The 13,117-nt window shown below is 35.4% G+C and overlaps 1 protein-coding gene across 2 annotated transcripts in view; it reads left to right on the top strand.

The window, feature by feature from the left end:
- Positions 1-13,117, top strand: part of tinc (tincar) — a 383,279-nt gene that overhangs the window by 56,075 nt on the left and 314,087 nt on the right. The gene's annotated exons all lie outside the window — the stretch shown is intronic.

Genomic DNA, 13,117 nt, shown 5'->3' with positions numbered 1-13,117 from the left:
AAAATTTGCGCCAGTACCCAACCCTAGACCTTTCCTCCCTCAGTCTACAATACTGGTATCGTATGTTGATACGATCTGTCGCCATACTACCGCTGTTCTTGGCTCAAATTATCGGCTGCTGCCTCCCGATAGCATGGCGCCTCCCAATTGCTGCCATCGCCATACCTCTCGTTGCTACTATGACCGCTGTTCGGCCCACTTTTCAGCTGCTCCCCCACGTGTATTGCAATCCTGATACCGTTGATACTACGGCCGTTGGCCACTAATTAAATAAGGAAATATTGATATAATAGTGAACAGCGGAAGTACTGCTTATAAAAGCTTTGCTCTTGAGAGCGTGCCTATAAATATATGTATATTAGTATGTACCTAAATGGTGAATAAAGAAATATCAACAAAACGGCAACACTTAGAGACCAACTGCAAAGAGAGCAGCGGGGCATTCATACGCTTAAAGGCATCTGCCTTTACACTGGTATAAAGTATGAATGTTGGAGATTTCGAGTTCAATACTCAGGTCCCGAAAAGCTAGCTGATAAAGAAGTGAAATTCAGAAACATGTCCTAGTTACCATCGCCGCTTGTAAACTTTGTAATTTTTCTCTAATATCAATAACAAAAACAATTTTATAAAGCAATATGAGCACGTCTCGCTAATTAAATACAGTTATTTAATTTTATTTTATTTTATTTAATTTAATTGAATTTTAGTTTGTTTTATTTTATTTTATTTCATATCATTTTATTTTATTATTTTTTTAACTCGAAGAAAATTTAACATATCGTAATAAAATTTGTAATACATACTTTCTTAACAGCAGGAAATATTTCTAGTAAAAATGGACGGGATCGGTTAAAGACCATGCCCACTTTTATATATAAAAGATGTTTAAAAGTATCGTAGACTAGAATAATAAGCTATATCTTAGCGAAAAATAATATTGTAGTAATTTCAATAACCAAGTTTTATTGTAAGAGGAAATTAGGAAACAGTTTTTAATGGGCGGTGCCACTCCCCTATTCTGATCTAGTATTGCCGACCATTTCTAGAACCTAAAACAAAAAAAAAAATAAGTCCCTCGTAACAAAATTCGAAAAAATTATTTATGTGAAATGAACTTTGCAATTGAAACTCACGCTGAGTATATAATGTTCGGTTGCACCCTTACTTGTTTATGTGGGTTAAGTTTGTACATCTATTCTCTTCATACTAGATATGCTATATAACCGATTCTTTGAATTGTAGTGTATACATATGATCAATGAGCTAGAGTAGCAATGTCACATATATATGCACATAAATATGTACACACAACAAATGAACATGAGTACTGACCGATTGCAATGCCATCGCTTGCATCGGAATGCAGTTAGACAATGACCAATGCTTACCTAACGGAAATCTGATTAGTTGCCCTTCAAAACATTTCCAAGCGTTGGAAGTCATAGGAAAACGAGACAAGTAAGGCGGAGATAGAGACTAAATTTGTGTCACCAAAAATTATATAAATAGATTAAGATTTTGAATAAAGAAACAGATGAAATATGATGATTTTTTCTTTCTCTTAAAAACATTCCGGCAACTTACATCTGTAGGTAGCCTAGAGATCGGCTATCGAGCCTTATTCACCCTTTTTCGACGACCATCAGGTCACCACAGGATATTACGAATGGGATAAGTTTATTGCTCAGCTCCAATCATGAAAGGTATGAAGTTTTGGCGCAGCCAAAGACAGTCCCGTTCTTACTTATTTTTAAGTGCAAATAAAAAACAAGTAAAGGTGTCTAAATTCAGGTATAACCGAACATTATATACTCAGCGTGAGCTTCAATTGTACATTTCATTTCAGATAAATTACTTTTCTACATAACACGTGGCAACGCCCGTTTAAAAAAATGTCTCCCCATTTCCTCTTACAATAAAACCTGATAAGTGAAATATCATTGATTCAATTTTTTTTTTGCTAAGTTATAGCTTATTATTGTAGTCTACAACCCTTTTAAACTTGTTTTATATCAAAGTTGCCGTGGTCTTTAACTGATCCGGTGCATTTTTACTAGAAATATTTTCTGCTATAGGGAAAATATGTGTACACAATTTCATTACGATGTGTTAATTTTTCTTCGAGTTATGCCTCCCAAAACATAGAAAATTGCTTAGTCATAAAACGGGCGGTGTCACACCCATTTTTCAAAATTTGAAATCTTTCCTATTTATTGTTATAAATCCACTTGGGAAATTAAATACCATTTATATAAAGCTCTTTTTTTCAAAGATATAACTTACCTTATTCGTCCACAATCCTTTTAAAAATCTTTTATATAAAAGTGGGCGTGGTCCTTAACCGATTTCCTTCATTTTTCTTCAAAGCATTCCTCATAGCAAAGGCAACCTCTAACCGAATTTTGTTACGATAGGTTTAACGATTTTTGATTTATGATTAATAATATTTGTAAAATTGATTTTATCACATGTGGGCAGCACCACGCCCATTTAAAATTTTTTTTTTTTCAAATTTTTCAAGAGTCTCAATATCAATCCACATGTCAAATTTCAACATTCTAGGTGTATTATTTACTAAATAATCAGGTTTGTGTTTTCCAAAATGTTATATATATAAAAAGTGGGCGTACTTATCATCTGATTTCGCTCATTTTCAATACCATTCTATTCTGGGTTCAGATAAGCTCGTGTACCAAATTTGGTGAATATATATCAATATTTACTCAAGTTATCGTGTTAACGGACAGACGGACGGACATGGTTCAATCAAATTTTTTTCGATACTGATGATTTTGATATATGGAAGTCTATATCTATCTCGATTCTTTTATACCTGTACCGTTATCCAATCAAAGTTAATATACACTATGTGCAAAGCACGCTGAGTATAATAAATCAGATGAGCTGGACTATAAGTAGTATGTTCAGCGAAAATTATTTGTACGAGGTCGGTTTTATGAAAAATACCATAGTCACTCTGTAACTAGAAAAAGTTATAATTTGACTGTACTGTGTTTAATTATTAAAAGTGATTAAGATATTGATTACGCTTTCCTTCTCAATTAAGCTTATAATCGAGTGGAGGCTACTTATAATAAATTTACCAACACATTACGCATGTTCGCTCACAAATTTATTCGACAACATGTGCTTAGTAAACAATTAGGAAACTTAATTCCATATAAACAACAAATAGATTCATTATACCTTTCATGAAAATGAAATGGTATCTTAATTTCGTCACGAAACCCAAAATTGTAAGTCCTTAAAGGAAAATAGATAGACCCACCATTAAGTATACCGAAATAATCAGGATGAAGAGCTGAGTTGATTTAGCCATGTCCGTCTGTCCGCCTGTCCGTCTGTCTGTTTGTATGCAAACTAGTCCCTCAATTTTTGAGATATCTTAATGAAATTTGGTGAGCGGGTGTATTTGGGTGTCCGATTAGACATTTGTCGGAACCGGGCGAATCGGACGACTATAGCATATATCCTCCATACAACCGATTTTTCAGAAAAAGAGGATTTTACTCAGTTTAACAGATTGAAGCTTCAAACTTCACCGTATAATTTCGCATATTGCACATATTGTTGCCTGAAAAAATTGATGAGATCAGTCTTATATATAGTATATATCCCCCACAACCGATTGTTCAGATAAGAAACTTGTCGTAATCACTGCCCTATTTTAAGAGCTAGAGGCTTCAAACTTCACCGAATGCTTACGTATATAGCATATATTGTTGTCTGGAAAAATCATAGAGATCGATGATATATATAATATATATATGATGGTATATATAGTATATATATATTTTTTTTGCGATTTCGGCCCCATTTCAACAGCTAGAAGCTTCAAATTTCACCAAATGCTTACGTGTATAGCATGTATTGATGTCTGAAAAAATCAGTGAGATCGGTGGTATATATAGTATATATCCCATACAACCGATTGTTCAGATAAGAAACTTTGGGCAATTTCTGCCCCATTTTAACAGCTAGAAGCTTCAAATTTCACCAAATGCATACGTATATAGCATATATTGTTGTCTGAAAAAATCATAGAGATCGGTGATATATATAATATATATATGATGGTATATATAGTATATATATTTTTTTTTTGCGATTTCGGCCCCATTTCAACAGCTAGAAGCTTCAAATTTCACCAAATGCTTACGTGTATAGCATATATTGATGTCTGAAAAAATCAGTGAGATCGGTGGTATATATAGTATATATCCCATACAACCGATTGTTCAGATAAGAAACTTTGGGCAATTTCTGCCCCATTTTAACAGCTAGAAGCTTCAAATTTCACCAAATGCATACGTATATAGCATATATTGTTGTCTGAAAAAATCATAGAGATCGGTGATATATATAATATATATATGATGGTATATATAGTATATATATTTTTTTTTTGCGATTTCGGCCCCATTTCAACAGCTAGAAGCTTCAAATTTCACCAAATGCTTACGTGTATAGCATATATTGATGTCTGAAAAAATCAGTGAGATCGGTGGTATATATAGTATATATCCCATACAACCGATTGTTCAGATAAGAAACTTTGCGCAATTTCTGCCCCATTTTAACAGCTAGAAGCTTCAAATTTCACCAAATTCTTACGTATACAGCATATATATATAAACTGTCTTTTTTGCCCCTTTTTTTCGGCTGGAAGCTTCAAAATTCATCAAATTTCGTCAAATAGTTACGTTTACGTCATATATTTTTGAAATACGTGATTCGTATTCATAGTTTTTACACGCAGACCACAAAAAACCTGAAACTTTGCATTTTCACACAAAGTACCTACCTGTTTTTTATTTGATATTTATCTTAAAAATCGTTTAGGTATGTAGATCTGTTCACTATATATTTCTTATCTTATACATCCGATTATTTGGAGATTACGAACGGGATAAAATTATTGTTCAGCCCCATTCATGAAAGGTATGAAGTCTTCGGCACAGCCGAAGACAGTCCCGTTCTTACTTGTTTTCGTGGAATTTTGTTATACATATGTACATATTTTTTTTTAAACTGTTTAGCTAATAAATTTACATCGCATACATATGCATGAGATAAATATCTTTCTTAATATTGATGAAAATTACAAAACTTTTTGCTCATTTGTTTGTTTTGTTTGCATTTGATTTTGTTTTGCGTCCGTCATCTTGTCAGTAGGACAAGTTTTGGGCATTTCAATTATTCAACCAGCTGTCACAAAACTTTTTTGATATTTTGTTCTTGTTTTCTTGATATAATGAATATGTATGAGATGGAATGAATACGGAAAGCGATGAAAACAAAAATGGAGAAATCCGTTATGCTTTCACTTTGATTTAAGGAAAATATAAAAACTTGTAGCTAGGCAAATATCAGTCAAAACAATAACACAGGCTTGCGTGATTTTTATTTGAATGAATCACGAATCCAAAAATAAAATGTATTTTTTATTTGAAAATTTTTTAAATTTTTTTTATTTTTACCTTTATATTAAGTCGTTTTCATGTTTGTCCCCTCACTTCCATACGAATTTTTGACCCACGGAAAAGTCTTTTTCGGTAACTTCCCGTTGAGCTAGACACTTGATACTTAGAACATAGTTCAGATCTGAGAGACATTACAATGCAAGTGAAAAAAATCCGCTAGGTGGCACACGGATCGAGATATACAGAAAATTAATTTTAAATTGGAAAATTTTCGATAGACTTTTAACTAACTTCTCGGTGATCCAGAAACTTGAAACTTAGCACATAGTTTGCGAGTCAATGGCACTACAATTCGTGGCGCATTGATCGAGATATTAGGAAAATTAGTTTTAATTTGGGAATCTTTCAATCCATTTTTAACTAACTTCCCGGTTACCTAGAGACTTGTAACTTAGCACATAGTTCGAGACCCGGTGACAATATAATTTATAGAAACAAAGTTCCGCTAGGTGGCGTGCTAATTGAGATAACTACAAATCCTCGAAAAACGAGGGGAATCTTGCGATCGATTTTTGAGTAACTTGCCGGTGAGCTAGAGACTTGAAACTTGGGCCGTGGGTCAAAACCCGGTGACAATGCCATATTTTGTCAAAAAAAATTCCGCTAGGTGGCGCATGGATCGAGATACTAGGAAAATTAATTTTAATTTGGGAATCTTTCAATCCATTTTAAACTACCTTCCCGGTTACCAAGAGACTTGTAACTTAGCACATAGTTTGAGACCCGGTGATAATACAATTTGCAGTAAACAAAATTCCGCTAGATGGCGTGCTAACTGAGACAACTACAAATCCCTGAAAAACGAAAGGAATCTTGCGATTGATTTTTGAGTAAGTTGCCGGTGAGCTAGAGACTTGAAACTTGGGCCGTGGGTCAGAACCCGGTGACAATGGAACACTTAATCAAAAAAAAAATTCGCGAGGTAGCGCATGGATCGAGATATTAGGACAATTAATTTTAATTTGGCAATCTTTCAATCCATTTTTAACTAACTTCCCGGCTACCTAGAGATTTGACACTTGGCACTTAGTTAGAGGCCTGGTGATAATACAACTTATAGAAAACAAAGTTCCGCTAGGTGGCGCCCTATTCAAGATAACTGTAAATCCTTAAAAACGGGGGGAATCTTGCGACCGATTTTTGAATAACTTCTCGATGAGCTAGACACATGAAACTTGGGCCGTAAATCAGAACCCGGTGAGAATGCAGTATTTTATCAAAAAAAATCCGCTAGGTGGCGCATGGATCGAGATATTGAGAAAACTAGTTTTAAATTGGGAATCTTGCAATCGATTTTTAACTAATTTCCTGGATATCTAGAGACTTGAAACCGGAAATATAGTTTAAAAATCGGTGACAGTGCAATGTTTGATCAAAAAATTTGAGCTACGTAACGCACAAGTCGAACTATTTAGAAGATTAGGCCATACCTTCATGGCTAGCCTCCTGAGTGTTGCAGGCGCTGTAGATTTCCACCTCGTTGAAGGCCCAACTCAATGCATGTCATTGCATACTTTTAGACGTACGCGACTTTCACCACGGTTATTTTAGACTCTCAGGCGTATGCGAATTTCAGCACGATTTTCAGCTGTGCAAATTAAGTAGCTGACAAACGAGGTGGAATTCCCTTGTTATGATGCGAGGTGGAATTCTGTTGTTTTCGCCAGTGTTGTCAGCGAAAATTCCACTAATTCTATTAAATTTTGCTATTTCGAACAAAAAAATAAAGATAAGAATTTCCACTTAGGAAATACTTATATTACTAATCAAAGTTGCAATTGCCTTTTTGTAGGCAGTACTAAAAAACTGAAGATAAAAAGATGATAAAAAAATGTTAAGGTCTACTTATATATAAATGGACCAAAACATAGAAGGCAATTTTTCCTTTAATAAAAAACTTTAACAATAGCTCTTGTAAAAGAATTTTGGGAATTAATATTATAAAGGTAGAGTGCGTGTTTAAATTTTAAATATTCAATAAGTTAATCCCAAGTACATGGTCTGCCTTAAATTGAAAGATTGCGCTCCACATTTATAGTTTTAAATCCCAAGATTCTCTTACAATACCTATTGTTAAAGTTTTCATACTCAGTTGAGCAGAGCTCAAAAAATTTGATTGAAAAAAATTTGATTGAGCCATGTACGTCCGTCCGTCTGTCCGTCCGTCCGTCTGTCCGTTAACACGATAACTTGAGTAAATTTTCAGGTATCTTGATGAAATTTGGTGTGTATGTTCCTGGGCACTCATCTCAGATCGCTATTTAAAATTAACGATATCGGACAATAACGACTCCCACTTTTTCGATATCGAAAATTTCGAAAAACAGAAAAAGTGCGATAATTCATTACCAAAGACGGATAAAGCGATTAAACTTGGTAGGTGAGTTGAACTTATGACGCAGAATAGAAAATTAGTAAAATTTTGAACAATGGGCGTGGCGCCGCCCACTTTTAAAAGAAGGTAATTTAAAAGTTTTGCAAGCTGTAATTTGGCAGTCGTTGAAGATATCATGATGAAATTTAGCAGGAACGTTACTTCTATTACTATATGTATGCTTAATAAAAATTAGGAAAATCGGAGAACGACCACGCCCACTTTAAAAAAAATTTTTTTTAAGTCAAATTTTAACAAAAAATTTAATATCTTTACAGTATATAAGTAAATTATGTCAACATTCAACTCCAGTAATGATATGGTGCAGCAAAATACAAAAATAAAAGAAAATTTCAAAATGGGCGTGGCTCCGCCCTTTTTTCATTTAATTTGTCTAGGATACTTTTAATGCCATAAGTCGAACAAAAATTTACCAATCCTTTGGTAGGGTCTTAGATTCTAGGACGATAACTGCTTTCTGTGAAAAAGGGCGAAATCGGTTGAAGCCACGCCCAGTTTTTATACACAGTCGACCGTCTGTCCTTCCGTCGGCCGATAACACGATAACTTGAGAAAAAATCGATATATCTTTACTAAACTCATTTCACGTACTTATCTGAACTCACTTTGTATTGGTATACAAAATGGCTGAAATCCGACGAAAGCCCTCTTTTTCGATATCGAAAATTACGAAGAATGAAAAAATGCCATAATTCTATACCAAATACGAAAAAAGGGATGAAACATGGCAATTGGATTGGTTTGCTGACGCAAAATATAACTTTAGAAAAAAACTTTTTAAAATGGGTGTGACACATACCATATGGTAGTAGAAGAAAATTAAAAAGTTCTGCGGGGCGAAATCAAAAGCCTTTGGAATCTTGGCAGGAATACTGTTCGTGGTATTACATATATAAATAAATTAACGGTACCCGACAGATGATGTTCTGGCACCCTGGTCCACATTTTGGTCGATATCTCGAAAACGCCTTCACATATAAAACTACCACCACTCCCTTTTAAACCCCTCATTAATACCTTTAGTTTGATACCCATATCGTACAAACGCTTTCTAGAGTCAGCCCTGGTCCACCTTTATGGCGATATCCCTAAATGGCGTCCACCTATAGAACTATGGCCCGCTCCCTTTAAAAATACTCATTAAGACCTTTCATTTGATACGCATGTAATACAAACACATTACCGGGTTACCATAGGTTCGTTTTCCTACATGGTGATTTTCCCTTATTTTGTCTCCATAGCCTTCAGCTGAGTATGTAATGTTCGGTTATACCCGAACTTAGCCTTCCTTATTTATTTAGTCAGAATTCAACAAAATTATGTCTGTATTAAAGGAAAAATTGCCTTCTATTTTTTGGTCCATTTATATAAATGTAGTCCTTAAAATTTTTTTATCATCTTTTTATTTATTTTTTATTTGATTCGGCATCCAAATAAAAAATAATTTTTGTTATTTGATTTTTTAGCCGAATCAAAAATACTTTATATTTTACTTCCTTTATATTAGGTCAGTTAAATGTTTGTCCGCTTTTCATACAAATCTTGCAATCGATTTTTAAGTAACTTCTCGTTGAGCTACAAACATGAAACCTCAGAGAAAGGTTAAAACACCGTGACAAAGGAACAAAAAGAGAAAAAATTCCGTTAGGTGGCGCACGGATCGAAAAAATTAGATAATAATTTGGAAATTTTAAACCAAGTTTTAAGTAACTTCTCGATGAGCTAGAGACTGAGAAATTTAGAAAAATCAAACGGAACGGAGGGAATTTTGGGATTGATTTTTATGTAAGTTCTCATTGAGCTACAAGCGTAAAACTTAACAGATAGGTTAAGACACCGAGAAAATGTAAGAAAAGGAGAAAATAAAATAAAATAATTTTAAGCACTTCCTTTATATAAATGGACAAAAATCAGCGAAAAATGTCTCCTTATATAAAGACATATTCTTGCTAAACTTTGATTTTTAAATTTGAAAATTTTTAACACCAAATATATAAGGATGCAACAGTTTTTATAAAAAAAATGAAAGACGTTAGTTTTTTAGTCACATATTACGTTAAAAAACTCAGAGGATTAGATTACAAAGGTAAAAATAGGAAAAACTGTTATTTTTCGCGTAAAAAACCGTACCCTCTTAGTAGAAATGAGGACACACTTTAACTGGGTATACGAAGAGAATTTTGTTCCTTTCGACAGTCTCCTACGTATATGAATCGATAATTTTGTTCAATACAATATTGTAACGAATTTACTGCAAATCCTCTTATTTGCAACCTTCTTCCAAGTTCGAATCACTAAACTGTTGAATAAATAACTCCAATATTGAATAATGGAAAAATGGCCTTTATTACAGTATTTCACAATAAATAATAATGCTCGCCAGATAGCGTCTTAATCAAAACTGCTTCTAGCGCCCCTATATGTCGCTGTCTTTTATACTCTTTGATTTCCTCGTTCGCATATTCTAGGCGCTTCTATTTCCAGAATCTACTAGTTGACCATCAGCTATCAAATTTCTCAGCTGTAACTACAATTGTACGATTTTATAGCTTCTCTCATTGCATACTTTCGGGAGTATCAGATATATGCATGTGGTTGTGAGTTGCTTCACAGCTGCGTATACGTACATATGTGTAGATATGATGATTGAATTATTGATGTGTATTCACGTCACTGCTTAGCATCGGCTTAAAAATGACAGTACCTTAGTGTTGCTAATATTCGTTACAATATGTATAAAATAGGAAGTTTTCGGCGTATGTTGCTTTTCCATTCTACGTAACCTGTTGGAAGCAGATTAAGGTTTAGAACCAAGAGTTTAAAACTCAATCCCAACTATAGCAGACATCCAGTCTGCCAATTTTTGGAACGTGAAAAATGCATGAATAATACGAAGCATATTCACAAGTTGTAGATATTTGATCGATCGAAGCCGTTCGTGGTAAAACAAAGGCTTCGAATTTATGTCATATGTCAAATAGCTCCAAAAATGTCGCGAAATTTCTGGTAGGATCGGTGTTCACAGCCGACCGTCGGTCTGGTAACTGGTGTCTCGCTATATAAAAGTTCATGTAAGAAACCAAATACCCGAATGAACAACTTTTTAGCACTATGATTTGAGGGAATATGCCACGAATATGGGAAGAAGGTACGGTCATGCAAAGAAAGAGCGCACTAGGGCACCAACAAAAATAATCACATTTCCAGGCTCGGCATAGTCGATCAACCTCCACCCTTAGGGATTGAAGAGCCTTAGACCATTTTTTGCCTACGCTGGAGTCAAAGACGTTGAAGAGGACAGTGGTTGTATGTAGCTTATCTTATAAAGGCTGCCTAACTGGCTTGGCCGCCTCCTCCGCTGGCCTTAAATATTATGCTGAAGAACCACTGCGGATGCGTACAACTGTAAGTATGACGGACGTTCTTGGCGGTGGTGTCTCTTTCTCACTACAGAAAAGAGAGCTCTCATCCTAGACATTGCGGTTGATTCTGGAATTTGGAAAATTCAGTCATGATCTCCCAATAGGACCGCCATACACAACTTGGGACATGTAGCATCAAGTTTCAGTATAAAAAGCTGGTGGTTTATTACGAAGGAGATGTAGGCCGAGCTTCTCTTCGGAATCCCCCGTGCTTCTTTTTAAGTTTTCCTACAAATTCACGCAGATGCCATTCTGCAAGGCAGATGAGTTTTCACTGGAAAGCTTTTCATGGCAGAAATAAATTCGGAATGCCTGCCGAGAGCGACCTTGTTTAGAAAAACTTGTTTCTGAAATTTCCATGTTGCTTTGTCCCGGGCGTTAGCCCAGATTCTTCGGTGTGATAGCGGATCACGCTACACCACGGCGGCTGATGTCTTACAATATAAAAATTCCAAGTGAAATCAATTAAGACGAAGTCGACGCCACATATATCTCCAGTTTGCCAGATGTTCGCACAAGGCTCTTGTATCCACTCATTCATAACTTTTCGGGGGATATCAAAGTAAATTTGCTGTTTAGATGCCACTTTTTTAACATACATTAGACTATCCACTCATCGCTGGCCCCTGCTCTCTGAGATAATTTTTTTAACGATGGACAAATAAATCAAGCTTAAAGACAAGTAACGAAGGCTAAGTTCGGGTGTAACCGAACATTACATTACTCAGCTGCCAAATTACAGCTTGCAAAACTTTTAAATTACATTCTTTTAAAAGTGGGCGGTGGGGCGGTTTACGGACCGACGGACGGACGGACATGGCGAAATGAATTTCTTTTTTCGGCCAGATCATTTTGATATATAGAAGTCTATATTTTCTCGATTAGTTTATGCCGTTACGGGGTACCGTTATGCGAACAAAATTACTATACTCTCTGAGCTCTGCTCAGCTGAGTATAATAACAGGGTTAAATAATGCGATGAATCAAATCACAAACAACAACACTGCCATGCTCATACGCTTTACCCGAACGTGCTAAAAACCGGCGATAGTAGATATAAAAGTTGCATTCCCTTATGACACTCACAACTCTTGCAGGAGACGACCCCAAATATCGCTGCGTGGGGTCCGCCTGACATATTTTGCAAAAGAGTCAGCTCAATTCGTCCTCTTTTTTATTCAAGAATAAAGTTGAAACCACCTTCGTTGAGTTCCTAATTTCCTGCCACAGCAAAAAAAAAAGAAAACAGGAGATTTTTGATTCAATAAGAAAACCCGACTGGATATTGTCAAGAAGAACTTATTCTCACAACACAAGCTTAGATTCTGATGTCTATAAGCTGCCGTAGCTCTTTTAAAAGAGCCTAACTTCACCGCACTATATAGAGAAATCTAAAATTTAGAACTTTAAAACAATCGTTGTACACGTGTATCGCCTCGGCTGCCATTTTTGTGCCCTTGTGCCAACTTCCCACCTCTATTGTGGCTCTAAGATCCCCTCGAAGCGAGCGCCCCACGTACATTATTTTACACGTATAAGGTGTCGACGAGTCTTCTTCACTCTTGCCTCAACGCTGACATTGCATGTTTACTGTCTAGAATGATTCCTAAATATTTTGTACAACGTTTCTTCTGTAGATTGCTGTCTTTCGGCTGTGGCTGTGTGTCGAATCGGACTCTTTACTACTACACTACAATTCTCCGTTGCCTTTCTTTAATAGTTTTTGTACTATATCTCCTCTTGCTACAACTTTCCTCAACTGCGCTGTTTCGCTGGAGCACTCGATGTACGCA

The sequence above is a fragment of the Eurosta solidaginis genome, chromosome 1 (genome assembly GCF_040869045.1).
Source record: "Eurosta solidaginis isolate ZX-2024a chromosome 1, ASM4086904v1, whole genome shotgun sequence".
NCBI lineage: Eukaryota > Metazoa > Arthropoda > Insecta > Diptera > Tephritidae > Eurosta > Eurosta solidaginis.
This window is presented reverse-complemented; position numbering and strand designations above follow the sequence as displayed.